The 26822-nt window shown below is 40.4% G+C and overlaps 1 protein-coding gene and 1 long non-coding RNA gene across 2 annotated transcripts in view; one reads left to right on the top strand and one right to left on the bottom strand.

The window, feature by feature from the left end:
* The window catches only part of LOC124151459 (retinal guanylyl cyclase 2-like), a 596567-nt gene that overhangs the window by 506805 nt on the left and 62940 nt on the right, over positions 1-26822 (top strand). The window lies entirely within an intron of this gene.
* Positions 22664-23131, bottom strand: LOC125377420. Its single transcript, XR_007219570.1, has 2 exons — positions 23010-23131; positions 22664-22773 (listed from the first exon to the last, which is right to left on the bottom strand). It is a non-coding gene; the product is annotated as an uncharacterized LOC125377420 (long non-coding RNA).

Below are 26822 nucleotides of genomic sequence, written 5' to 3'. Positions count from 1 at the left end.
AATCAAAAGACATACTCAATTTTAATGCATTAAACGATCAACCTTTGCCGGACCGAACATCTCACGACCAAGATGTTTTTCAACCACCGCAGTTGTTTCCCCTTTCAACAGTTGGAGTTTATCCAGATCAATATAATTCATTCATTTTGGCCTGTAATTATTTGTTTGTTTGTTTGTTTTTTTTAACTTGAAGACTTCAATTATTTAAACATACTATTTCAGGCCAATTAAGAAACTCATTTTTTAAAAACAAAACAAAAAACATTACTACATTTAAACTTGAATGTATTTAGTTTAAGTACCTAGATCTATGTATTTATATTTTTTCTTAGCTATTTTGATTTCTTATAGGGAGCAGACAAAATGATGGAGATAAAGATGGTGGGCACCAATCAACCTTATTAGGTGTTTTTTTTTCAAAAACAATATTTATTTTTTTCAATAATGATTTACATTTATTCATCTTAAAATATATTTGGTATTTTGGATAGGATGAAATCATCTCAAAATTAATTTCATATTATCATTTTTAGGTAGAAACTCACTATCACAGTTAATTATTTTCAGAATTAACAGACAATACAGAGTATTAAAGAAATATAGAATTATGTTTGTGTCATGTGTATTCTTTAAACCAAAGGTTTTTTTATTATTTACCATGTTTACTGAAAAAAAACCCATTTCTTTAATAATGAAACTGTTATAAACTACCGGGCAAAAGAAAGTTTTCACCGACTTCACTTGACCAAACACCAAAAACAAAGGCATATGTGAGATTTATGATGATTCATTCATAAACAGAAATCATTTTCCATGAATTAGAATGAAAATGCATTGTAATGCTGATATTGCATTCTCCGCAATACACAAAGAAAGAGTCAAGGGGTCCAAATTAAAAATTACACAAATCAGAGTTCATTGAAAAAGTGCATGAAGAGTCCATTAATGACACAGTAGTCAGGTAACACGTTATCAATAGCGAGTGTGACCACCCTGGGCATCCATGCACGCCAACACATGCCTCCTCATTGACGTCGTCAGTCGGCGGATAAAGTCAACAGGAATCCGGTTCCATAAGTTCAATAGAGTCTGTTCAAGTTCCTGTCGGTTCGTTGGAGGCGGTACATGTTGTCTCAGCTGACGATCAAGATGATCCCAGAGATGTTCAATGGGGTTCATGTCTGGAGAACAAGGAGGCCAGGGCAATACGTTTACATTAACGTTGTTCAGGTCGTCTTGAACAATCCGGGCGGTGTGAGGCCTTGCGTTGTCTTGTTGCAAAATTAATCCTCTTGGCTGATGTTGAATAAAGGGCACCACAACAGGTCTCAACACTTCATCCCTGTATTGCTGAGCATTCAGGTTTCCTTGGATGATAACCAGCCGTGTTGTAATCTGGCCACAAATGCCACCCCATACCATGACGCCTCCACCTCCAAACAGGTGAGACCCGCGAAGATTTCGGGATAGAATAGGTCTTCAGCAACCCATACTTGCCGTAAAAGGTGACTATGCTTGTCATAAAAGGCGACTAACGGGATCGGGTGGTCAGGCTCGCTGACTTGGTTTGATGCATGTCATCAATCCCAATTGCGTGGATCAATGCTCATGATATTAATCACTGGAGTGTCTGGTCCAGACTCGATTATTTACAGACCGCCGTCATATAGCTGGAATATTGCTGAGTGCGGTGTTAAACAACAAACCAACCAACCAACCAACTAACCAAACGGGTGAGCTTCTCTAATACAGTTTGGCACCAATCGCTCTCCCCTTCGTCGAAAAACTCAAACTCTGCCATCGTTCCTGAACAGACAGAACCGAATTTCATCTGTAAAGAGCACTCTTGCCCAGTCATGTCACTGCCACCGACATACAGTTCATGCCCATTGCAGTCTGCGTTGATGGTGTAGACAGGTCAAGGCCATTCCACGGAAGGGTCGGTAGGCTCGTATACCAGCCGTACGAAGTCGTCTAAGGACTGTTCGTCTGCTGATGGCATACCCTACTGCTGTTGCCGCCATTGACGACGCCGTCGAACATCTGTTTCGGAGGGGAATCTGCCGGATGTAGCGGTCTTCGGCCGGTGTTGTCACTCTCGGTCTTCCCGATCTTGGCCGGTCTTGAGTCTGTCCTGTCTGTTGGTAGCGGATTATCAACTTGCTGATGGTGGCCTGGGAGAAGTTGAAGGTTCTGGCTATCTGACGTTGAGAAGCACCCATATTGGCCATACCGATCGCTCTGTCTCGTTGCGCTTGTGTAAGTCTGGGCATATTCTTGGTGGTTTTTTGCTTACTGAATGCCTGCTCTGTCCAACGTCGGTATTTATGCCACAATCACGCACGTGCATTTGAACCAATGTCTCAAAATCACGTTTTGCACGTTTTCAACAATGCATTATTTGGAAAGCTGCGTTCGAAAATCTGCGTTGTAGTTGTGGTCACGTTGCATTTGGGCGAATGTTTTCTGCGGGGTTTCCAACCTGTACCAGATTTTTTGCTTTTTATACAACTATTTTTAAAGTGAAAACTTTCTTCTGCCAGGTAGGTTATGATCATAGCAGTTAAAGAACCCCAATATGCATAGATAGCTTAATTTTAAAGATAATTATTCAGCATTTCTTTGGATGATAAACTGGACATATGAAAAAATAAGAAATGTAATTTTTCTGTATTATTTTCCCATTACAAGGTTTACAGTGGTTTATTTTTTTCACACAATCTTATTTGCTGCCAGAGAGTGGAAAGCTATGTTGCTATTTTAACCAGAGACCTTAAATTATTCTATTGTGTTAAGTGTAAATTTTCAGAATTTGGTAAGTAAAGAAAAACTCAAATTTATGGATGATGAAGAAATGACCAACAAGCGGTCATCTTATAACATTTACCATTAACCTCATTTCTCAACATAAGCAATGTCAAATTTTAATTTTAATACTTTTTACAAACAATTCACATATGATCAGATCACTGAAATATATATTTATTATGAGTCTTGTTTATAAAAAGAAGCACATGTTTAATTTTAATTACCTATGATCAGTAATTCTTAATTTCTAATCTGATAGAATAAGAAAAAAATAAATTTTGGATGTAACTGTAGCAGTAGAATAACAACTTTATATTACAAGGGTATCAAAATAATGTAAATATTTGTATAACTACTGAAATGATAATTTATTGTTTACATATATTCTATGTATTTATGTTTCACACACAATAAAGTATTATGCTTGTCAAATTCACATTATGACATTCAGAGATATGGGAAAATTAGATTACTCATTTAGTAACATTTTTGGTGTTATGATGTTAATTATCATGGTCAAAGAAAAAATGTCCACTGAATTAGTAAATATTTTCTTCTTTTTTTATAATAGAAACACATGTGCTCACCATGTTCAGGAACAAAACAAAAAATAAATAAAAAAGATGACATGAAATAATCATCATTTTATATATTAAATTATTCACTGTAAAGTTCATTTTGAAGACTAAAATTCGTTTAAAAATATTACAATTCAATGATGGTGTTGAGAAGATTTACCTAGCAGTAATCAGCTGATCAGTTGCCTGAGTTGGTATTATAGAATCTAGCCTGATCAATCCTGCTGACAGTTCCTTGGGCCCTTGTTTTTCGTTAACAATATGTTAAAAAAAAGAGACAATATTTAATTTCCTCATATTTGGGTTTATTACATTAGTTTCTAACGGACAAATAAACTAATAACGTATTTAGTCTATTTAGTGTTGCGCATAGAGATTGATAGTCACGGCGAGACGAATGCAAATAAAGTTATGGGCCGAGTAGTCCAAAGTCATCAACAAATATCAAATCACATTAATTATTTTCAAAACGTTACTCCCATCAGCTTTTAATAGTTAACAAAATATATAACATGAATGCTAACAAGTGGCTTGCCTGTCATGGGAAAACTCCTGTGAGTTGTCTTCGCTAGATCCTTTTTACCTGTTTTTGGTGCAGTTGTCTTACTGAGCATATTCGAAAATGAGGCGGGGGGGAATCCCAAGTGGTTACAAAACACAGGAAATCTTCAACTACGAGCTCAACTTTTTATGGCGTATTGTTATAGGAGAAAAGGATTAACCACTGTGTTCAGTTGTTGCCGAAAAATCTACACAATCGTGATTAATCTGCCACAAATAGAACTCGGCAAAGCCTCGTTCTAATCGTGGCAGATTAGAGCATTCCTGAAAATGCTAAGAAAAAAATTTAACCACCTGTTCTAGAGTTTTTCTATAGTAAATACATGGTGTGTCCTCATGGTGTGGCAATTGTGCAGTCATTGCCAGGCTCAGTGTAGCGCCAGCGCAGCTTACCCAGGGAACTAAGCTGACCACTTTGGTGAAACCCACAAGCACGGGAATGGTACTCACAAATCTAGAGATTTAATTGGGGCGAACCTGGGATTCCTGTGCGGCTTATGATGGTCCATAGACAACGTGCCAGTCAACATCGTGGTGGTCACAGATTCCTAAGAAGAAAAATAGTCTTGTGAACATGATAAAGAGAAACATGACCTTAATAGTCATGCCAATGGAACGAAATTATCAGATTCATTTTCTTTGTCATGATATGGTTGGGAGCACAATAGCCCATAATATCAGTGAATACAATGTATGGTTTTGCTATTTTGCAAGGAAACTTGCATTATTTAAATAGTATTATATTGCAGTTTCACATGGCTCCGTGTCACTGTTTGCAGTGAGGAAATTCCTGTGTGGTGACTGTTTGTCCATCGGGGATTGTAAACATCGTCTCAGATGGCACTGGAATAATAAGCTGAAACTTCCCATGGACCTCCCATGCTATCAATCATTACATCCCCAATTCGTGAAAATCCTAGTTATTATGAAATTTGGTGTATGTTTAGGTAGTAGTGTGACTCAACTTCCAGAAGCTTATTAACCACCCCCACCCCAGTGAATAAGAATATATTACCTAAACCCTTAATGAATTCACAACACAAGTATGTCTGTGGGTTGAAACGGGAAGCAGCTATATTAGCATTTTATATTGAGCATCCCCCAGACAAGTGTAAAGAAAGAGTGACAAACTAGGATCACAATAGATAAGTTCTCCCTCCCCACCCCTTAATCATTAAAAGAATGTGTAGTCACACCTTTGTGAGTACATCAAGTGGCAAGTGGCAAGACCACAAGCTTCTAAATATGACATGAGAATGAAGAGGCTGCGAGGGCCATCCACATCAACACCAATTTTATCTCAGGAAAGCCCTTCCAACATACAGCAGGACCCACTATGAGGGCTACCACATCGATGGGGTACTGCATTTATTTCAAACCCGTATACATTTGTAGTACTAGCTGACATAATCTGCATGGTTATCTCAGAGAGAGATTATTATTGTTTTTGCCTACATCCCTATAATCCATAAGGTACAAGCCTAAAAAACACCAATTGGTACCATTTGAGGTGACAAAGGTTTGTTGATTTTTATGAAGGAAAAAACTATCTAGTTTCATTCTATGTATGGTAGCCAGCTGAGGTGTAGCAGCTTTCCTTCTTATTTGGTACATGAAGATGGGTACCAAACCAACCGTTAGTCAAAAGTGAGGTGACTATGTACAATGTTATCTCTCAATGTTCACAGAAGTTGAAACTTTGATGTTTTTAATTGTATAAGCATTAATTGTAAACTATGTTATGATTTATATATTGAGATGACCAAAACATAAGGAAATAGAGAATTTAGTCATCATTTGAGGACAAAACAGTAAGAGTGACATTACTTTTTTAATTTATCCTGCATTACTCCTTAATCCATCTACTGCTTGTTCTTGACAGAAAGAAGATCTATGTGAAGTAAGTGATGACGTAACAGATCTACTCATTACTGCTGTCACCCACAGTAGAAAGACCCGTGTTGATCCCTCAGCAAATTTTTTTGTTTCACTCTATTGTGTTGATTCCTAGTGAATTTCTCTTGTGATTCTATTGTGCCTCTGGTTTGCTCTTCAGATGTTTTATATGATTTACGCCGTAGCCTAATTATTGGAACCTGGTGGTGTATTTTCATCACAGTAATCTCAGGTGTCTTGTTGTTTCAGGTAGCCATCTTGAATTATTTACATGGCCACGTGGATCTCGTGTTTTGCATTCTGTGCCTAATTTGTACATCCCCGTGCTCCCAGTCAACTAAATGTAAAGACTGTCTCCTGCTTTCCACACAGCTTTCGAAAATTAAGTCCAGGTATCTCTTAAGCGAAAGACCCAGCAGGCCCTTAAACGCAAACAGAGAATGAACCTGCTACCCCTAGGCCACATCGTCTATTATGACATCAGTACTGGCAGACACCCCGGTATCATCAACAGCCATGTCGTCCACCACCTTTGTTGTAGTCTCCACTTGGGCTCCCATGCCACCACGATGCAGCGTCTATGGACCTACACACGCCACTTCAGCAGACGTACCAGTACTCAGGGCCTATGCAGTCTAACCTTCAAGCGCAGCCGGGCTTTGGGCAACCTGTCTATCAACAGAATCCGCAGCAGCAGACACCTTACTTGGCAGCCTTGTGCCTCCACTACCTCCAGCATTTCAAGCAGTCTTGATTCAGAGGGCTCCTTTGTCCCTTCTTATGAAGGATCTACGTCAGAAGTCGATACCCACCTTGGTCTCAACCAAATGGAAGACTGGCTAGAGGCCATGGCTCCTTCTTTCCCTGGCCAGGGCATGGACAAGAAGGACACTGTTTGGTCTGACCACACAGCCATCCCTCAAGATCCCTTAATAAATGATATGATTTCGGCTTTAGACAAGGACGTCATGAAACTCTGGCTCACTCCTACCTTCAAGGCACCAAAGTACCGGAGAGAGGACAACCCCATCCACTCCTTCACACTTGCGGACTATGCCCACATTCTGGATAAGCACCTGCATCGAATGACGGGCTCTAACTGCTCTACCATCATCTGTGTACTGGACAATTAAATGGCATACATTGAGACAGAACTTAGACATTCCCTCAAGCCACTCACTCTCATGCTATCCTCCTCCAGGGCCATAACAGACTGGATCACCTCAACACTGTCCTCTCTTACCTCCAGCGACAAGTGGAGCATATGAGGACTCCACTCTAATCGAGATCACAACTATATATTGTCTCTGCTACCTTGCTCTCTCTGACTGGGATCGAGAATTCATGTGGGACCTTCTCAGCCTTCGCCATGGACGAGACCGCCCTCAAGGCTCTAGCTCATGTCTCAGACTGCCTTCTTCAAGCCAACTAGGTCCAGCCGAGGCGCAACTCACTGCAACCTCACACCCGGGACTCATACTCATCATTTCGGGGTAAATCCATAGGAAAACGGCAAGTCCTCTGGCTCCTACCAGCCATGTTAAGACCGCCCAAGGGGAGGGAGTTGTGATTGAAGGGACAAAAATGTGAAGCGACTAACATTAACGACTGGAACCTCCCACCCCCAGTCGTCCATGTTGTCGATACCACTGTAGGTGAGAGACTACGCAGGTTCTGGCAAAATTGGGAGATCCTGGGGGACCCTTACGTTGCCAACATCCTCCGTCATGGGTACAGGCTCACACTGACAGATGACACGCCTCCCACATCGTGGCCCACACTGGACACATAACCCACTACACAACAGCAGCTCCTGCCCTCAAACATCAAGATGCTGCTGGCCAAAACATTCCTTGTCCTCAAGAAGGGCTTGGAGCAATTCAAAATAATTCACAATCTCGCCACCTTCAACAAGCGCTACCTGGTGCTTCCACCCTACTTCAGGATGAATATGCTCAGGCTCCTCTGGTCCAGAATACAAGCTCACAACGCCCTCATCAGACTGGATACCCAGGTCGTGTACCTCCATGTCCCTATCCATCATGGCGACAGGAAATTCCTCCACTTCATTGGAGTCCACCATCAATGGCTTTTTACAGGCATCATCAAGCCGATAGCATCTTACCTCCACCTGAGGGGTGTGCAGTTTAAGGCGTATATAGACGACTGCCTCCTGAACCACCAGGACATGGCCACACTCCTTCATCACAGGGACTCCTCCAACACCTCCTACTCCAACTGGTATGGCTAATCAACCTACGGAAGTCAGAACTTAATCCTTTATTTCGTCTACAATTCATCAGGGGTCTCTTCCGAACCAAATGACCCCTCCTCTCTGTACCAAGGGACAGGTGGGATTGAATGCTCCTGCTTCCTGTCCTTCACCAATCACACACGCTACGTCAGTGGCAAGCCATCTTAGGCCTCCTGACATCAGCGCAGGATCTGACCTCTAGGGTTCGACTCCAACTGCACCCAATTCAGATGTTTTTAGGCCATATATCAGATGCCAAGACCTGTCAATATCCATTGCCCTCCCAGACCGCCTCATGCCTCACCTTGAATTGCAAGTCTTAGACGGCGTCTCCTAGACAGAGCTTACAACATCGTAACACCTCTTTTCTAGGATGGGGAACGCACCTGGAAGAACATGTCACCGCGGGGCTGTGGTTCGCCATACAAAAACAGTGGAACATCAACAACCTCGACTAGAAGCACTCATACTAGCTCTCTCCCACTTGAAGCAGACCCTACAGAACGAGCGCATCACCATCTCGATGGACAACATCACCGTCTTTTGGTATCTCCGGAACAAGGGCGTGAGTGAGTATGGTGGGGCTCCGATTCTGGGTCCAACAACATACGGCCGCAACATACTAACAGATGCCCTCCCCCCCCTAGACAAGGTCGCTCCCACAAGAGTGGAAGCTCCACCTGGACGCCCCCACGGCACCGCGGTCACCCCAACATTGACCTATTTACCATAGCCAAAACTACCAGATCCGTAGGCTTGTGCAGTCGATGCCTTCAGCTTCCCAAAGGACTTAAAGCGTACACTTTCCCGCCGCCTCTACTCCTTCCCAGGTTCATCCAAAAGATCAGGTTGACACAGAGCCTAGATTTGACTTTGGCCAGCTGGGGGTGGTTTGTCGATCTCAAAGAGATAGCCTCTACCGACCCTCTCCCAATTCCAGACTGGCAGATTCTTCTGATTCATCCACACAGCAAGTGAACACATCTCGTACCAGACAAATTACATCTACACATCTGGTCCATTTACAAAGGGCTCAAAGTGCCAAAGAATACTCTGCCAGAGGGGCGACAGCCATTACACTAGCCCATCGACCACCAACCAGGAGCCTTTACAACGACAACTGGCTTTCCTTTAAAGTTTTTGCCAAGAAAAAGTGTTTCCTCCTGTTCCTGCATCACAAATGGCGGTTAAAGGGCAGCACTCAGTCTATTCCGGAACTTGAACTTGAAGCCCTATTTCACTCCTTCCAATTGGAAGACCAGAAGGCTAAGTTCAGACCCCACACTGGGACCTGAATGTAGTCCTCACCTGCTTGAGAGACACACCCTTTGAACCACTTCTTTCGGTGTCGTTCTACACCCTGAAGAAAAAGACCATCTTCCTATTGGCTTCCGCCAGCTCCCAGGACAGCCTGACAATCCTTCCTTATCCCACCACTATCATCGATAGTGGGACTGGAAGACAAACAAGAGCTCCTACTGTGTCCAGTTAGAGCGCTGTGCGTCGCAACACCATGGCCCTTTGGCTGAGAGCTGCCATTACAGAAGACTCTTTCTGGCGATCCGACACCGTGTTCGCCAGTCACTACCTGCGAGATGTTAGAAAACGTGTAAGGAACGCACAGCTATGGCCTTTAGTGGTGGCCCGTGATAGGGTTGTCCTCTCACCTAGTTGAAACAACTTCTTCTTCAGCAAGACTTCACACAGCTCTTCTTTCTGTCAGTAGATGCATTAAGGAGTAATGCAAGATAAGTATACAAATATAAAAGTTATCTAGGATTTTACCAGTTTTAAAATAATGTCAATGTGATTACTATTATTGCATTTCATAAAGAGTAACCTTTAAACTTTTGATTACCATGTACCTTTGTAGATTTTGATCATAATCAGCACAAAAGTACACATATTAACAATATCTGAATCTGTTTGGCACTGAGGCGAAAATAAGTGACAAAATTCAGTTTTTAACAAGATTGTTTCTTCTGAAATCAATTTCTGACAGGATTTGATTCAAGATCATCATATTTCAGAAGTCGGTAGAATGATATTGTTATTATTCATATTCTTCCGGTTCATCTTCAAGATCACTTTCATTTTCTGAAATTTCCTCTGACTTTCCATCAGGTTGGCTGGCAGTTTGACATTTTGCATTTGAGTTTGTTGACAAAAGAAATACACTCAGGAAGAGTGCATTTCTTGCAATTTGGACAAGAAATTAGGCTCAGGACACTCTACCATTCATCCGACCTTCCCACCATTGTCATGTGGTGATTGCATTTCAGCGATGGCTACAAGACTAATCCTCCATATGGCAGCCTGGTAGTTGGCTCTGACTGTGTTCTGAAGTCAGTCTGCATTACCTCTGTGAGGGGTGACTGGTGAGCTTCATCTCTTCTTATTTGTAAATAGCTCATATCTCAGTTTGTTCAGATCCTTGATAGCAGTCTTGGGGAATACAGCTGACTCGAAGTGAGGTTGATAACTTCCATTCTGTTCTAAGTTCACTGAATGTGTCTTGCTATAGTGGAGAACTCTTGAGCAACTTCAATGCAGATAGTTTTCCTGGCCTGCAAAAGCACTCACTGAAACATAGCCTGTGAAGGCATGTAGCCCTTGTAGTGAAAAACAGACAGAATTACCTTAAGCTGATGCAAAAGCCTGGATGTTGAGGTACTGTACTCTGATTCTTGTTCCAGATATCATGAAGACCTTGACTCCAAAACGCTTGTTGAACAACAGACACAGCACAAGTACATCTGTGTCATCTGATACCATTAGAATAGTCTGGAATCCTTTGTTTTGCAGCATGAGCAGTGTGCAGAAACGTTCTGGTATCAGCTTTCTCTTGACAGGATGTCAGGTCAACTTCCAGTCTCTTCTCTAATGAGCTGTTCTCTTTTTGTGACTGTGAATTGGAATCTACCACTCCCTTCAAGGAAACGAGTTCTGTCGTGTTCTTGGTGTTCAAAGAGGAAGTGTGTCCACTGACTGATAGGCTGCTTTGATGGGATTCCTCTATACGGAACAGAAAAAGCACTGGCGGTTCCTCACTTTTCTCTGCATTCTTGATGGACAGTTCAATGTACACATTAAAGACAATTATTCTTCTGGCTGTTCCGGCTTCATTCAAATCTACTGACAACAGTGATGATGCTAGGTCTTCAAAAGTCTTGTCAGCTTCCATCTTCTGAACAATAGCCATGCCATCTAGCACAAACGCTAATCAACTCATACTAATCTCCTCAACAAAAGGAACACCTTTCTGTAATTCTTTGGCAAATGATAATTTTGTAGTCTTCATTAGCTGTCCATCAGATGTTGCTAAGGAACAAGGGAGTGGTCCAAGTGGAAATTTGTGCACTGATCTCATAAAAAATTTTTACTACCGCCATTGCACCATGGCAACTTTATCTTCCTTCAGCTGTTTTAAATATTATAAATTTATTTCAGAAGTACAGTGACTCGATCTACCTCATAAATTACCCCCATGAGGACCAGGGGTAGAATGTGTCCCCCAGCACCCTGTTGCTGGTTGTAAGAGGCGACTGAAATGGGCAGCCTGTTCGCCGTGGGCTGCGTCCGTGAGTCGGCAGAGGAAGGGAGTCTGTTGGTTGAGGGCGCTGGAGCCAGCAGTTGTATTCTTTCATCCAACACACCTCTTCGACTTGAACTTTGCCTTGACAGGCAGTAGAATAGCCCTCCGAATTCTGTACATCTCCAATTGATTGTCCTGGGCCGAACCAGCCTGACCTTTAATTTGGTAGATAGCTAGAGCTTTTTGTGTCAAATTTGCTGAAGTATACCACCCCTTCATCCTCGGTCTTTGCAGCTTGGAGATCTGCTGCAGCATAAGACTGTCCTGGCTGACAACTCCATAGTAGGTGGGGGAAAAGGGGTGCTGAATCATTTTCCTTTCGACATGGCTTTCCAACACCTTGGTTCAAAAAGAAGACACATAGATACTGACAATACCTCAATTCTATCTGACTAATGGCCACACTTTTTGATAATTGAAGCATGTGACAAAGAACCTATTAAACTGAATCAGTTTGCAATCTCCAAAGGTATCACTGGTATCAGTGGAGAGGTCCTTGTAGTGGAGGGTATATCCCCAATCCACTCCAGCGGTACACCTGCCAAGCGTTTGGACATGGATCCAAATCCTGCCATGCCTCTGCTGTTTGTGCCCTTTGGTCCTCTTGACATGGAGGTAACATCTCCACACGACACAGATAGGAGTACTACAAAGTCTTCCTCACGTTCACGTGACATTTCTCCTATGGAAGCACCATCATGAATCCACAAATCATAATACAATGGAATTACAGAGGTCTTATTTTACTGAAATATAACATTTTATTCAAGATTTTTAACACACAGACTTTTTGTTTCCAATAAACATACAGGTCAGTTTGACATCCATCAGTGCAGTTCTTACCACTCATTTTCCCCACCTCGTGATAAAGCTAGAGGAGGTTCTTCTATCCTGGTGAAGCAGGGCATAATCCATAGCCCTGTTTGACTTGACACTACTCTTCAAACTGTTGCAGTCAGTGTTGCTTTGAACATTGTGTTTACATTGTGTTCACTGTATATTCCACTTTCAACAACTATCCGTTAATCAGATCTTCAGACTTTGTATGATCCACCCCCAAAGCCCTGCACAATCATGGGCAATTTAAACTGTCATAATCCTCCATGGGGGAATACTGATACAAATAATAAGGGAAAAGTACTTGAAAATGCTATCTCCAACAATGATTTATGCATCTTCAACGATTGTACACCTACCTACATCCTGCAAAACTGGCACATTCTCTGCCCTTGACGTTTCACTGACAGATTGAAATATTTTCAACGAACTTGAATGGTCGGTCCATGATGACCTTCGTGGAAGTGACCATTTTCCAACAATATAACAAACTATCAATCTCTCTGACAAACCACTTTCAACAAGGTGGATTTTTACAAAGGCCAATTAGTCTTTATTTCATACATTATGTACAGAAAAAGTAAAACCTGACAATTTCAGTAATGTTCCTGATCCTTTTCAACTATTTTCAGATCAATTTAAGACTATTTGGAGACAAAAGCATTCCTAAGTCCTCTGCAAACCCCCATATACATAAACCATGGTTTGATAATGATTGTAGACAAGCTAGAAAAGAAAGTATGAAAACTGAGAAATATTTCCCCCGACATCCCACCGACATTCCCCAAAAGCTTGGTGAAACATCAGCAAATCATTCCTCATCATCAAATTATGACCCTCAATTTCAGACCTTTCAAAAACAACAGGAAAAGAAAAAAGTAATTTTAGCTAAGATAATGGTGAGGACAACAAAACATTTCCACTCCCTGAATTGCATACTGCCCTTGGACAAGCTCTTGACACTGCAGCAGGAGCTGACAACATACATTATTAGCTCCTGAAACACTTGCCCTATTCATGTTTGAACTCTAATATATTTGATGAAATATGGACAACACCTTCATTGCACAATGCTATTATTATTACTATACCAAAGCCTGGACGGGATCATACAGATCCATCCAATTACTTTCAATATCATTAACTGGCTGTGTTTGTTAAACCATGGAGGGTATGGTCAACAATCGTCTGGTATATGGAGACCAAGAACCTCATGAGTAACATCCAGTGTGGTATTTTATAAGATTTGCATAAATTTCGATTCAGGGGCAGATTACCTCAGTTCATATCTCAATTTTTACATAGACAATTTCAAGTATGAGTGGGATCTATGCTGTCTAATCATTTCGATCAAGATCAGGGCGTCCCTCAAGGCAGCATCCTATCTGTCGCACATTTTAGCATCAAATTTAATAGTCTTACCAAAGTATTAAACAATAGTGTTGATGGCTCACTTTTGTGGATGATTACAACATTTCTTGTCGTAGTAAGAATATGAATACAATAGAAAGACAGCTACAGCTCTGTCTTAACAAAATTCAAATTCGGCTAATGAAAATGGCTTCAAATTTTCTACATCCAAAACAAACTGTATTCACTTTTGTCGTAAATATGAACCTGGCAGGGATCCAGATTCCTTTTTCGATGGTAAACCTATCAAGTTAGTAGAGGAGGACTCTTTTTTTACTGTCATCTGACATTCTTACCACACATCAAATATCTAAAGGCAAAGTGCCTGAAGGCTCTCGACTTGCTAAAAGTCATTTCAAGTTCCAAGTGGGAAGGGGATCAGATAATCCTCTGTCACTTGTACAGATCGTTCATACACTCCAAACTAGACTATTGTTCCATTGTCTATGGTGTAGCCTGCCAAATCAATTTAGAAAAGTTAGACACAATACACCACCAAGGCCTAAGGCTCTGTATTGGACAGTTTGTATGTGGAAGCTGATGAGCGTTCCCTTGAACAATGCTGCATTAAATTATCACTGCAATACCTCACTAAATTGCATTCCAATTAGTCAAACCTAATATACAATTGTGTTTTCAACCAACTGTATGAAAACCATTTTAAAAATTTGTTAAACCTGATTCCGCCACTTGGAATCAGAATTCAACCTCACATCACTGCAGCTAATATAGATCTAAATATTATATCCCCCTACTGTCTTCTGTCTTTCCGCCCTGCCAGACAGTGAAGCTGGTGCTGGACCTCACTCTTACCCAGCTCAAAATGTCCGAAACACATCCTTATATCAACAATAATATAACTAATATGAACAAAATATAGTTCTCATAGACAGGTCCCAGATAATAGTTAAATTTTCACTGCTGAGGCCAAAGCTATCATAACAACTTTTGACCTTATTAAACGGCAAAACCAATCTAAAAATTTGATCATCTTTTCAGATTCATTGTCTTGCCTTCAGGCACATGAGAGTGTGTTGTCATTTCATCCTTTTATCAAAGACACTTTAGAAATATATAATGCAGGTCAATGTGATATTGTCTTTTGCTGGTTACCAAGTCATGTAGGCATAGCAGATAGCACAAAAGCTGATGCTGCAGCTAAAGACAAACGGTTATCTCCACTACTTATCCCGTACAAACCAACCATCAAAAGCTATACTCTGGATCTCATGCAAAAGAGGTGGGACATCCAGGTTGGAATTAAATAACTTCACAAATTTAAATCAACAGTTGGTCATACCTACTTGGGTTGTCAGTCAAGACATGATGAGGTTGTTTTGTGACGATGTTGTAGTGCCCACATTCGGTTTACCCACGAATAGCTGCTTAAAAAACCCCTTGTCACGGGCCAAAGCAGCCTGGCATTTAAATCTTACAATAAATTGTATATTTATAATACTTACCCTCACTAACTCTATGCATTCCTCCTTCTTCTTTCGATCCCTTGCGTGAAAATGTCCTTGATCAAAGTTTCCAGCTTCTAAGCTTCATTTGCCCAGCGACCCATCCATGTATCACCATGACGACCACCCTAGGTCATGCACTCGGATCTCGCGCAGCACACTGTCCTCAATCTGATCCATTGACTGCCTCATCGTTCTCTTTCTTGGAGCTGACAGGCTAGTGTAACTGTCATGCGGGGTCGGATGGGCGGGCATATATCATGTGAGATAGGATAAGTATTATAAATATACAATTTATTGCAAAATTTAGATTTTTTTAATCTTATCCTTTCTTACTCTATGCATTTATCCCATGGTTGGGCGGTGGGTCGCAGATTACCCTAGTCTGTATTCGTCTGTAACCGTGAGATGTAAACGACAAAGATGGAGCTGACATGCTTTAATCCTGAGTCTGTCACACATCCGCGTCTGGAGATTTTACTTGTGTTTTCTGTGGGTGAACCACTTTACGTTACTAGGACACAACGATATGTCTTCGGGTGTAACATACGCTTGTGTGTTTTTGCATAGGACATCAAACTATGACGACCACATCTACCCAAGATTAGAGTCAAAAAGTGATACAATGAACTGCAGTTGAAGTTCATGCCAAATTTCTTGCTGTCTTTTTCCGCGACCAGAAATATTGGTGAGTAAAACCCCCGGGTTCTGGGACTTGGGCCTAAACACTTTATAGCATGCTTGGATATTGATGTACCTATTGTCTTTGGTAGTGTTGACAGCTAGATGGTCGGGTATGCCCTCTGGATTGGACTGCCTGTAGATGACAGATGTGAAGTCTGACTTTCAGGAGTAGCATCTGACGAAGTAGATGTATTTTTATCTCTATCCTTTATCTCCGTTTCAGTGTCGTTGTATTAATGAGTCTTGTAGTAGTGAGCCTCCGTAAAGATTGTTTGTTGGATGAGGATAGTATATCATAGGTTGGTATCGATGAGATGGAAATTGATGTCGATCCCGGTCGACATCTCTCACGTTACCAAAGTGTCGAGATGAATGTCGATAGGGATAACGCTGTGAGTCTGAATCCGATGAACTTGTTTGGTCGGGGTGAAGATGTTGATCTGTAGAATGAGAACCCCTCAGTTCGTGTCCATAAAATCAATCTGTAAAGAGGTGACGCTCTGAATCAGAGTAATCTCCCTGTTTCTCTGTTGAAGTGTGTTCCTGAGATGATCGACCTTGAAGGAGAGTGATCTGAATGTCGACCCTTAGAGAGTCGACCTGTAGAAAGTCGATTCTTATCCGATTGATTTCGAGATCTATGACTGGAGGGAGTGCATTTCTTGGAATGTCGACCCTTAGAATGTCGGTGGATTGCTGTTAGACTGTGAAGTACCAGCAGGAACTTCATCATATAGAAAACTGTTGGAAACAGTATCTTCTTCCACTGACGGAAGTAATCGTTGCTAATGGTGGTTGCTCTACCACAGATTCACAGTTGGATGACCACTTGTCTTGGTAGCACGCTTAGGTTTCTTGGAAGCAGAGCATCCATGTTCGATATCCCTGAATTTAAATAGGCTATCAATCCCTTTTCTGGCATTGTTAAGATAGTTTGTAAAATGCCTCTTGTAACTCCACGACAATCGCAGTATAATTCATGAGGGTCTACCGGCAGCATTTCATGCTGGGTGGACATTTAGCTTGGTCCTTACTCATATTTAAGCACAATTAGTGCCCCACAAACTCCCGTAATTTTGAGAAAATTAAAGGCCTAAATATTCTCTCAAGAAAACAAGTATGTCGCCACAGTGAGGCGAAGAGAAAAAAAGTGATGAGGCAGTCAATGGATCGGATTGAGGACCGTGTGCTGCACGAGATCCATTGGTTGGTTGGTTGGTTTGTTGTTTAAAGCTGCACTCAGCAATATTCCAGCTATATATACGACGGCGGTCTGTAAATAATCGAGTCTGGACCAGACAATCCAGTGATTAATATCATGATCATCGATCCACGCAATTGGGATCGATGACATGCATCAACCAAGTCAGCGAGGCTGACCACCCGATCCCGTTAGTCGCCTTTTACAATAAGCATAGTCACCTTTTACGGTTGCTGAAGACCTATTCTACCCCGGAATCTTCACTGGTCGCACGAGATCCGAATGCATGACCTAGATACTGGGGTTGTTGTCATGGTGATGCATGGGTGGCTGGGCACATGAAGCGTAGAAGCTGGAAACTTTGATTGAGGATGTTTTCATGCAAGGGATCGAAAGAAGGAGGAATGCATAGAGTGAGATAGGATAAGTTTAAAAAATTTTCGATTTTGTGTCATAGTTGCTTGAGTTTAACACCCCTGTATCCTTGGTGTTTGCATCTTGGATGTCAAGTGCAATGTAACACTGTCCTTATTAACACTCTATAGTGGGTGGGGAACTGAGATGTCGAATTAATATCTTTCACCATGTCACTACAACACTCTGATTGAAACGGAAAAAAGAAACGTCTTGAACGTGACAGTTCAAATGAAACTGTACCTACAAAATCACAAAATAGAGATTCCTGGTCTGGGTTCCTATTGATTGAGTCATCCTATCATGAACTTATCAAACAAAATCCATTTGCTGTTTCCAAAGCTGTATCTCGAATTTGTGGGGTAATCAAAATCGTTACTCGTCTTCGGACTGGCTCCCTTCTTGTGGAGTGAGACCAGGGCAACCGTCATCTGAGACTAACTTTGCCAATGATGTAGTTGTTATGTCTGCTCACAGGACATTAAACTCATGTCAGGGCATTGTTCGAGACAGAGTTCAGTGCCTGTCCTGCATGTCTGAACAAGAGATTTAAGCTGAGCTAGAGGACCAAGTCAAAACTTTTGCCTGTACGTCAGTTCCTCAGTCCATTAAGGCTGGTTATTTCAATATCGGAGTGGAGGTGTATATCCCCTCTAAACTCCGATTTTAAACATGTCAAAAGTTTGGACACAGTTCCAAAGCCTGCCATTATTATCATCGTTGTCATCACTATCAGGACTGGGATTGCAGTAAAGAGCCTTAATGTGCAAGTTGTAGTGGTGACCATTTGTCATGGTCAAAATCTTGCTATGAATGGCAGATACACACAAAAATCCTCAAACTAAAATATGAATCAAATATTTCCTTCCATGAAGCTAAAAAACAAATTTCACAGCCAGACTGCCGCCAAGCTGTCTCCTACTATCACCTACTCAGCTGCTGTCTCCAACAAACCAAACAGTTTCTATTTCATGCCAAACAGATTTGACTTGGACTAAATCTACAAAAACAGTACAAATAGTTACTATGCAACCTGATTCTGACACTCACTCACTTACTCACTTTGGCAACATCTTCATCTCAGGCTGTGAATCAGTCACAACCTGAGGTTGTTCAACCAGATGTTGATATACATGTTGAAATGTGCAAAAAACAAAGTAAACACCTAAATCATAAACAATCATCAAAGAGGCCCTCTACTTTGAGGTACCTGAAACTGGAAATTTACTCCTTTGACCCACTGGAGATGGAGGTGATTCCATCTTCAGAACACAGACATAGGAGTCTATTCACCTAACGTACACGTGACAGGTCCCCTATAGAACTTCCATGAGTCAATATCCTAATTCAATTCAGTGGAATTGCAGAGGAATTTGGAATAATTTAAATGAAGTACAATTATTGGCACAAGATTATAAACCATCCACATTTAGTTTACCTATCTTAAACAATATGATAAATTTGAAATGCGTCAGTGCAATTCTTATCAATCTTTTTCACCGCCAGGTGATAGAGCCACTGGCGGTACTTCCATTTTGGTGAAGCAGGGCATCATCCACAGCCCTGTTCCTCTTAACTGCAATCTTCAGGCTGTTGCTGTCCATCTTACTTCAAAAATAACCTTCACACTTTGTTCCTTGTATATTTCTCCATCCTCAAATCTTCATCAGTCCGATTTTCAGGATTTGTTTGACCAGCTTTCTCAGCTCTGTATCATTATGTGTGATCTAAATAGACATAACCCTACGTATTCTGCGTTAGATCTGTCATTATAAACCTCCAGTGATGCATTACCATTGTTACAACAGGTTGTTCTTTTCTCCGAAAATCCCTCTGCCCACGGGATTTTCTACAGAAGATCCCTCTGCCCACGGGATTTTCTACAGAAGATCCCTCTGCCCACGGGATTTTCTACAGAAGATCCCTCTGGCCTTTTGAAAAAAAATAAAGCTATTTCATCAACGTTTTTTTCATGAAATGTTTACAGAAGTCTACACGATGTGGACATTGAAAACAACAGGACGTCCACTTGTGGTTGGCTCATCTGGAGTTACTGGCGACTGTGTAGACTTTACTGGCGACTGTGTAGGCGTCGGTTATTCCGACTTGTCAGAAATGGTCTCGCATCTCCGTTTCCGATCGGCACCACAGATGATTGCAGACACTGCCGACTTCTGTTGATCAGATGTACGCTTGTACGACCACACGGCTTCACTTCGGTGCCCTGAAACAATATTTTTTTATTTAAAAAAAAACCCTGATGGTTTCTCTGAGGTAAATAAGAAAGGCAATCTAACCCAAGCTCAAGTACTGCGACTACAGCCTATAGTGGTCACGTTTTTGCAAGAACTGCAAAAGTTAGAATTTTATACCTGATGCGTTATATAAAAATATCAAAACGTACCAGTTGTTTCGCAAATCATCTGCTCGGCTCCCCTCCATTGTGCAAGTTGCGTCAAAACTGACTGCAGCTGAACACACGTGATTTCAAGTCATAGCATCTAGCACGCACTGCATGCGCTCCACATGCGCGATCACGCGAAACAGTTGCGTTCGAGCTGTGCGCTTTTGACTGAATACTTTCGAGTGCTACAATTTAAATTTCAGAATTAAAGTTATGTCATGTAAACAATAAAGCATCTTCATATCTGTCGGTTTATAAGTCAGATATAAACCTTCTCCTATGGCTATCCGTGAAAATAATGCACTCCAGCGCAGGAAAAGCCCTTGGGCCTATGGCCCGTGGGCTTTTCCTTTGCCGGACTGCATTATTTTCACGGATAGCCCCTGGAGGCGTTTTATATCCTATACTTATAAACCTATTCATTGGGATCGCTATTAAGTAAGAGAGTTCTTTCTATAGGCATTAAAACCTATTGTGAGGTTTTACTTTCAAAGTAAAACCTATTATGAGGTTTTATTTTCATTCGGGAGGTTTTACTTTGAATGTAAAACCTCAAATCCCTGGTTTAACCAAGTAATTGAAAAAATGACAACAAGAAGAAAATTCAAAATTTCGATACACATATTTCCAAACATTTATCAAGTTCTTCTTCGGTTAATGGCTTTCCAAATCGATAAGAAAAGTCATCGCTTTCTTCAGTGAATGAAGACTGGGTAACAAAATGAAAGTCATCGTCACTCATCTTTCCACTTCAGAGTCTCTGGTGAAAGGACAGCGAGGTTTCAAAACACGTGCTTTTAAACAAGTGCTTATCAATGCTGCACAATTTGCACGTGCAGTAACTGCTAGCCGTTACGTCACAACTCCTTCTATGTAACAGTTGGATTGTTTAAAGTCGAAAATCTTGTAAAGCAAAAAACACCTTTAAAATTTTCGAATTTTCGTTTTGAAAAGTTTAAAAGAAGTGGAATATTGCAACACAAACATTTAGAAACCGAAGATTTCACTTTCATTTAAAAGTAAGTATTTTAGTTGTGTTTTGTTGTTGACACATCCAAGTGCTCTTGAACGCCTGGCAAGTCAGCGAATTTCATGTGCAAGTTATGATATCACGTCTTCAAGGAAGCGCTATAATGAAGCGCCTCATTTATAGATCTATGCTCGTTATAACATTTAATCAATTTAGACGGTTTATAAGTATGGAAAAACACTTTCCCTCAGTTTTAGTAAACAGAGCATGCCCTGGGGGTCGGGAAAGACCGCGGGGGCTTCGCCCCCTTGGTTTTTCCCTCTCCCCAGGGCATGCTCTGTCTACCAAAACCTCGTAATCGTGTTTTCTCCAATACATCACAGATGCAACCATATATACGGTTATTGAAGTTAAATGGTCAGTCCATGATGACCTTTGGGGAACTGACCATTTTCCAAAAGTAATCACAACTATAATCCCCACCGATGTTCCACCTTTAACAAGATGGAATTTTTCCAAGGCCAATTGGTCAATATTTCAGATTAACTGTACTGACAAATTAAAACAAGACCTTTTTCATGAATGTTCCTGACCCTGTGCAGTTGTTCTCTGATAAACTGAAACATATAGCTGATGAAACTACCCAGTAGTCTTATTATCAAAAACAACAAGAGAGGACAAAAAGTGAATTTTACATGTAGTCCAACAAGCTGGTCATAATTTTGTCGCAATATAGCTGAAAATTTGCTGGTGTGATGTCAACATCTAAACTCACTAACAGACGATATATATTTTCCCAAGAGAGTAGGACAATTCCACACTGGAAAATACCCCACACTGACATTTCCCCATACAGAATATATAAATAATAAATATTACAGTTATATTTACAATTTGATTATAACCATAATTATATGAATATTTAAATTCATTATCACTTGTCAATTTCACCAAAATGTCACCAGCTGTAAGTTGTCACAGATAAACACTTACTCTAACAAAGTTGGATTGTCTTTGACACAGACAAACAGAAAGTTTTATTCACAGATGTTTATCTTCACTTTGCCTCCACACTCGGGCTTAACAGTTAACGCGTTAAAACAAGCACAGGAGTCATACCCAAAACACTCAGAGTAGTTAGTGAGTGAACTCAACTGAGGATTTTACGAGTATCCATCAAAACCTATGAAAGCTAACTCAGTTTACTTAAATTTTGATAATTAAGGCACTTGCATTGACCAGTTAACAAGTAATCAATGAGATGTTTTATAAATACATGTACTGGGAACTTCATTGTGATTGTGTAATTCATTCCCAGTGGCCGTAGTCCTGTATATCAAGGTTTTATGTATCAAGTGAAAAGAAGACGTTGTGCCCGCATGTGCAGTCACCACCAACACTTCTAATGATGTTATCACAACCAAGAACCTTTGGCATAACTATTGTTGTTGTTGTTGTTTTAAGTGTTTAAGAGGTCGCCTTCTGCCTTAGCAATTTCGCCTGACCTCTTTGGAACTCATGTGTGATATAAACATATTTATTTCCCTAAAGTGGAAGGATTGGCAAACAAGTGTTACAGCGGTATAACGTCTAGGTAATGACGACGAATACTTGTTTGGGGGTTCATGGGATTTATTCGGTCTGTTCATATCAGGGATATGGAGATCCCACCACAATATGGCTATGGATGATAATTCCCTAAAACATAATATAATAAGGTTGAATTAGTAATATACAATTACAAGAATCTATAACATGTATAATTAAACAAACATATTACATTTACTTGTTACCATGAGCATGAATTTAAGCATATATAATCAGAACAACCATCAGCTCTATATATATTACAGCTACAAATCCCATTTATATGATATAATACACCTCGAAATACAACAATATATACATACAACTATTAGCACATAAATACCAACCTCGTCTCAGGGACGCAGGCTCATCACGTCAGTGCCAACAGTATGGCTTTATATGTGCCTCTATGCCTAATAATGAAATGACACAATTAAGTAAAATGTATATAATACGCACACAGACATGCTTTCTCTCTCTCACACATTCACACACACACACAGTAATATAAACCTAATATTTATATGCACTACATCAGTTCATATTTACTAACACTTTCAAAGAACTATGTACATAATCATCAACTAACTCATACAAGACTTAGTGTACTAAAATACTGTACAATATATTATTACATTTATAGCTGTAAGCTATAAATTATTGCTAATGATAAATCTATTCTAATAGGTACAGCTTCAAGCTATAAACTATATAAATTACTGAAAGCACCTTATAACAATATGGTTGCTTAACATTAAGTCATGGCTAGTGTAATTAGTATCACACTACTCACTAACGTATCATGACTTTGAAGAATAAGTAATATATTTACAACATTGCGTATCATGTGGATCATACTGCAAGTTATACTATATAAGAAATATGCAATTAAAATGATAAAAGTGTACTCAACAAGACTAAAATATCAGATCCTAACCTCCTTATGATGAATATAAATACTAAAGAAGTCTAAATTAACTTACCCCAATCAGTGCAGTGCAGTGAATCATGCAGAGTTGTAACGCAGCAGTGACCAGAGAAGAGAAATATTGAAGTGTTTAAAGCTAAAAACCTGGTCACATGCTACAGAAACAATAGAAAAGGCAATCACTGGCCAAGCTGTGGCTGGACCAGATCACTAAAGACCTTACATAACTATAGCCCGTACTTTACCTAAGGATTAGTAGAGAGTGCTCAGGTTAGCTTAAGGACCTATTACCATACTTAACTCAATTATTTACCTAAGTTTAAAATATGTAAGTTAAAATACAACTATTTTACATTCTGCTACACAAGCAAATTTTGTTTATCTGAATGCCTCTCCCAAATATGATACACATACAAATTACAATGTTTTGAAAGTGACATGAGAAATAGCATACATTAATTCAGAACTGACTTTCACTTTGCTTGAGTTCATTGGAGTATGAACCTTCATAGAGTGTTTGGTCCTTACTCTATGAAGGTACTCAAATAATATCCTCATTAGATGAGAAAGGTCTGTTAAGAACTACTTCAGTAAGTCAGTCACAATGACAGCGTGTCGTAATACATTTACATCAAGTACAAGACGTCAAAATGGCCGACACAATAAACGTGATGGGAGAGATTTCCGATGTTGTTAATGAAGCTGTGGCGTCTACATGTGTTCGTCATCTTTGATCAACTGGCCGATCATTGAAAGGTGATTAAAGATGTGTCAAACAGACACTAAGGTAAATTCATAGATTGCTGTAGACTGTCACTGTCAGCTGTCGCAGTCATGTGACCGACCTCTTGTCCAATGAAGGGGCACAGGTGGCCCAGTCATCTAAGGTGCCGCGATTCGCTGTGCCAGAAACCTATGATTGATGGTTCAAATCCTGGTTCACCCTGATTATGTTTCTAGGTTTGTCAGCACCATACCCGTGCGCGTGGGTTTCACCGAAGTGGTAAACATCTGACACCTGCATCACTTCGGGCTTTCCTCCCACGTTAAGCTGACACGCCGCAATATAACTGGAATGCTGATAAAAGCCGCGTTCAACCCAACTGATCATGACTCCCTCACTCTCGTCCAATGGAAAAGCCGTATATAGTGTAAAAGTCAAATTAAAAAATTATTTGACATTAAAGATAATTATTGTTCTGTTAATGTTTTATTGCTGGATTATTTTTCTTAACTACATCTACGTTATTATTTACATCCAGCACAACAACTTCGCAGTATCATATAGCAAAGCCATCATCTGAGACAAAATCAGCAAGAAGATAGAATAAAACTGTGCACTGATTTCAAAGTTTCAATATTTGTTACAGTCATTAAATGTGAATTACCATTTAAAATTGAATTTATACGAAGCCTTTTACGAAATAATACATATTTTGCCTTAAGGTACTGTTTAAGGGACACATAAGAAAGAAATGAAGTGCATCTTCTGTATGATAGTCACAACAACATCTTGGGCTGTGGGATATAAATCTGGCAAATTTGTGGGCATTATGGTCGCTGCAGCCAAGCCTGAGATGAGAGTGTATAACCTGACAGAATCTTGATCTATAGTTAACATCAAAGTATGTACCATTCCTATCATTGTGTGTGAGTAGGGTACACATATCTATTGCGAGCTTTGGTATTCATAGAATTTCTGTTTTTGTATTGATATGATCTCTATTTTCATAGTATTCACGACCGTCCGTACGTCCCACCTGTTTGTTGCCGCGATATCTCAAGAACTAAACACTGGATTGTCTTCATATTTGGAACTATGGTGTATATACAGACTCCGCAGACACCAGTCGGTTTTGGTGACCTTGACCCCATTTTCAAGGTCACAGCAGGCAAATATGCTTTTGGAGTTGGAAAACGGTGTTGCCGCGATATCTCAAGAACTAAACACTGGATTGTCTTCATATTTGGAACTATGGTGTATATACAGACTCCGCAAACACCAGTCAGTTATGGTGACCTTGACCCCATTTTCAAGGTCACAACAGGCAAATCTGCTTTTGGAGTTGGAAAACGGTGTTGCCACGATATCTCAAGAACTAAACACTGGATTGTTCATATTTGGAACTATGGTGTATATACAGACTCCGCAGACAACAGTCGGTTTTGGTGACCTTGACCCCATTTTCAAGGTCACAACAGGCAAATCTGCTTTTGGAGTTGGAAAACAGTGTTGCCGCGATATCTCAAGAACTAAACACTGGATTGTTTATATTTGGAACTATGGTGTATATACAGACTCCACAGATACCAGTCGGTTTTGGTGACCTTGACCCAATTTTCAAGGTCACAGAAGGCAAATCTGCTTTTGGAGTCGGAAAACAATGTTGCCGCGATATATCAAGAACTAATCGCTGGATTGTCTTCATATTTGGTACTATGGTGTATATACAGACTTCGCAGACACCAGTCGATTTTGGTGACCTTAACTTAATAACAGCAGGGAAATCTGTTATTCGAGATGGAAAACAGTGTTGCTGCGATATCTCAAGAACTAATTTCTGGATTCCTTCATGTTTGATGATATTGGCTTTTGGAGTACGACAAATAGTTCCATGGAGGTATCCAACACAGAAAATAGTATTATTCAAAAGGAATAAAATATTTGGAAAAAAACCACATATCGCATAAGGCAGCGGGGGACATTTCGTCACTTTGTGACAAATACTTGTTGTATACTGATATAATTTCATTTGTATCTTTGGCTGCTTTGTTTATATACGCTCGGAGTTAGTTTGGTCTTCGACATTGCATCTCTTGGCTTGGAGATCTATGACAGATAGCAGATCTAACTGCAATTCTTGTTTTAACCGATCCCGGGCTGGGGCATGGTCTTGACATTCCAGGAACAAGTGAGCAATGGATTCAGGTTGATTGCAAGATGGACAAACCTTGTCAATGTGCTTTTTGTGACCGAGTCTGAGGTTTGAGATGGCTTTTCAACTTTCCTTTCATTTGAGTATGAGTATGGCTTTTGGTGGATCTTGGGTTGAATTTTGTGTAGCCATCTGCCAATAACCATTGTCATGACATTGTCTATTATATGATGGTTCTGTGGACATGTAAAGCCTTTAAAAAAATGAGACGACCACTGCTGTCTGTCTCCTAATCAGCAGGAGGAGAGGCAACCTCGACATAGCATCTGTAATAGGCGCCCTCTAAAGTCTGTAAA

The sequence above is a fragment of the Haliotis rufescens genome, unplaced genomic scaffold, assembly GCF_023055435.1.
Source record: "Haliotis rufescens isolate VD_foot unplaced genomic scaffold, xgHalRufe1.0.p SCAF_9, whole genome shotgun sequence".
NCBI classification, from domain to species: Eukaryota; Metazoa; Mollusca; class Gastropoda; order Lepetellida; family Haliotidae; genus Haliotis; species Haliotis rufescens.
Note: the sequence above shows the minus strand (reverse complement) of the source record. Positions and strands in the feature narration are given on the sequence as shown.